Here is a 3,823-nt window from a genome sequence, read left to right on the forward strand (position 1 = left end):
GTAAGTTAGATTAATAATGCCTTTTGCTGTGTTCTGCCACATCACTCCCCTGCACTTCAAATGAGCGGCTCATCGTGCCGGAAAAACCCTCTGCCTCATTTTATAAGTACAGTTCTGCTAATGAGCTCTGTCTCTCCATCTATCTTGGAGGAATAGTAAAAGCCACACACACACACAAACACGTAGGTGTCATTTTCTCTCCTCCTTTGATGTGCAATGGTAAGCAATGGGTGCAAGGAGAAAACATTGTTTAAAGTCTGATGTCCTCCAGGTTTGCTTTGCTATTCCCAGCTTAAAGTAATCATTTCAGCTGGTAGAGGCAACTGTGAAGTGGTGTTGGAGGATAACTGTGTGTGTGTATGTATGCGTTTGTATGTATGTTTGTGTGATTGTGTGTCTGTGAAACATATATAATGCATATATATTTTGAGTCTTTATTAAATGTTTAAATAATGTCAGGAAACAGCAGCCAGTGAGAACAGAAATAAATGTGTCCTAATCAGTCATGCAGAAGCACTCTAATAAAAAAGGTGAGGGTCTGTAAATGATTAGATACAATATGTTTGATGTTTTGATGATGTTTGCAAATTAAATGTTAAGGCTGCAAGTTTAAAATTCAGTTAAAAGGTTTAGATAATGTTCCAGCCCTTTGTAGTTCTATAAAAAATATAACATTTTGACTTTATCTTATTTTTAAGGACTTCAGCACATTTTTAAATCAAACCAAAACAAAGTTATGAGAGACATGCGATCTATTTATGTTCTTCAGATTTTTTATTTTTTTACAGGAATAAGGATAATTTGCGTTATCTCTTTGAATCCCTCTTTGTTCAGGGTACAGTGCTTTTCAGATTTTGAAACACTTTGAGTGATCATTCTCAGATCGAACCCTCTACCAAGGTGTAAGGTCCAAAAAACTAATTTCATAGGAAATTTTTCCATAGCAACTGATGTTTTTAAAAAACAATAACTGATGAATTTACATTTGGTACCACTTTACCATAAGACTACCCTTATAAAGGGTTTATGAATGGTTTATAATTAGTTTATTGATTAAGTTGTAATTAGGCCTTTATAAATCATTAATAAGCAGCTACAACACATAGATAAAAAGGACAACGGTGACCTTTTGCTTGCCAAATAGTTAGCCCACATCTCCCTATACAGTTAAACGGATCTCACTGGTTACTTTGCTTAATTTGTCTTCCCCATCAGCCCGCATTTATGCTTATCAGCTTCATCAGATATATGCTAATAAGTTTCTAGCATTTAACCACCATCAGCACGTCTTAATAGTGAGGAAGGTTAATTTGGCCTACATCAACATATGAAATGACCAAATTCACATAGTAAGGTTTTAGCAATATTGTTTACCTTGACTGTCACTGTCATGACTGTCACAGGTGTTGATATGACCTTTGCTGCCAGGTGGTTGATATCTGTGGCCTGCCTAAACCACCCATATATTAATGAGATACTAATATTTATAAGTGTCAAAAGGGTGCCTTATTGTAAGTGTAAAACACATCAGCATGTATTTATGAGTTACAAACATTTATAGCTGCCAAAGGGTTACTCACTTTCAGGGGCGGCCCCTGGCATAGGCGACATAGGCGGTTGCCTAGGGCGCAAAATGTCAGGGGGGCGAAACAAGAGAAAGTTGTTTTTTTTTTGTGTGCCCTCTCGTGGCAACAACAGAGTATTGTCGCTTTTCTTTTCTGGTGCAACGGAATATGGCAATAATATAATTTTATTAATCATGGTTACAGTAACAACATTATCAACAAAAAACAGCCTTTTAATTACAATAATAAACATACTGAGCCCCCTGAACTGTCAGTCACAAGTTGGAATAAACATGATGGAATAAACACTGCCTGCTATCATGATGTAATCGATGTAACTAATGCAATGATAGCATACACGATATTACGCACTATTCTCCAAGACTAGCACTTAGGTCTGCCTTTGAGTTGCAGCTGCAAAATGAATCAAAACGGACAAAAATATCAGGCACACAAGGCAGATTCGGTGCAAAGAAGAGGAGCAGAAGAAAGAACAATATAGAGGTAAGAATCACCATGATTGTGCGCATCATTAATTTTTAGTTATTTTCGATGAGCTTTCCTTCTAAAGACTAACTAGCCAACTAATGTCAGCAGGGGGAAGCTGACCTGTTATCAGCTGATTGATAGAATTTGCATCTGGTAGGAGATTGAGAGATTGATAGAATTTGCATCTGGTAGGAGCCAGCCAGTTTAATTCCATAATAGGCCTACTGCTTACATTGGTTTGTTGTGTAAAATCATCACAATATGATTATACCTTGTTTGATGATGTGATTGTACTGTACCTTGAGCTAGCTACATAAATATAGCCTATGTTCTTCCACTTAGTTAGCTAGCAACTAGCTATCTTGTTCACGGTTCATGTAGTCTATGGAGCTTTGCATTTTATGCCATTAAAAAAAATACTTTTTCCATGATTACTTTTTTCTAACAGCTGCCTTTGCTGCATGCACTGTAAGATTTTGCCTAGTTAGCTCTGTCAGTACAGTAGCCTTTGATTTCAGACTGTAGCTAGGCTTTGACAGATTGTGTTAGCACAATTTTGGTGATAAAATAGAATTAGAAGCTGGCTTATTTACTCCAGGAAAAAAAAAAAAACAGTCTGTTTTGCTTTAGGTGTAAATTGTTTTCACAGAAGGACTTTAAGCTGATTTGTGAAGGACTGAATGATTGGAAGAATGCCACCCAGGGTTTGAAGTCACATGAAAATAGCCTAGAACATCATCAAAGTATGAAGATGTGGAAAGAATTGGAGGTTCGCCTTGAAACTGGACAAACAATAGACAACCAGGCAATGGCACTCATTGAGACAGAGAGGAAGAGGTGGCGTGCAGTATTGAGAAGAATGGTGGCGATAATCCAGTCCCTTGCCGAGAGAAATATGGCCCTGAGAGGATCCACAGTCTCACTCTACCACCCCAACAATGGGAGCTTCTTGAAAGAAGTAGAGCTATTGGCTAAATTTGATCCTATTTTAAAGGAGCATATAGTGAGGGTTGAGAGTGGAGCAGGGAACATGACAACCTACCTTGGAAAAACCATACAAAATGAACTGATAAGTGCCATTAGTGGAAAGAACGTGGAGGCAATGGTAGGTGTACTACCATTGCCTCCACTTTTCAATAATTAAATACTTTTCAATAATACTGGATTGCACCCTGGACATAAGCCACACAGAGCAGCTCTCAGTTGTCATCAGGACTGTGTCTGTAGAGTGCAAGCCACAGGTGAAGGAGCACTTTATGGGCTTCCTTGAAGCTGAAGCTTCAATAAGAGAAGAGCTATTGGCTCTCATCTTGAAGAGGCTGGAAGACCTGAACATACCCTTTGATGATTGCAGAGGGCAGTCATATGACAACGGTGCAAACATGAGGGGCAAAAGGAAAGGTGTACAGGCCAGATTGCTGGCAATAAACCCCAGAGCTTTATTTGTGCCATATGCAGCACATACGTTGAACTTGGTGGTGGCCAATGCTGCACGAAGCTCCCAAGATGGCATTGGGTATTTTGGCTACTTGCACAAGATGTTCACATTGTTCTCAGCATCCACCCAGAGATAGTCCATCATGAAAAACCATGTCAAATTCACACTGAAGTTATGGTCAGAGACTAGGTGGGAGAGCTGTGTAAACAGTGTGGAGGCAGTAGGTACCAGGCCCCACAAGTGAGAGAAGCTCTGCTGGAGGTCAAAGAAAAAGCATGAGATCCTGTAATAAGAATTGAGGCTAAGTCTATGGCAGAGGAAATTGGATCCT

The sequence above is a fragment of the Megalops cyprinoides genome, chromosome 9 (genome assembly GCF_013368585.1).
Source record: "Megalops cyprinoides isolate fMegCyp1 chromosome 9, fMegCyp1.pri, whole genome shotgun sequence".
Lineage (NCBI taxonomy): Eukaryota > Metazoa > Chordata > Actinopteri > Elopiformes > Megalopidae > Megalops > Megalops cyprinoides.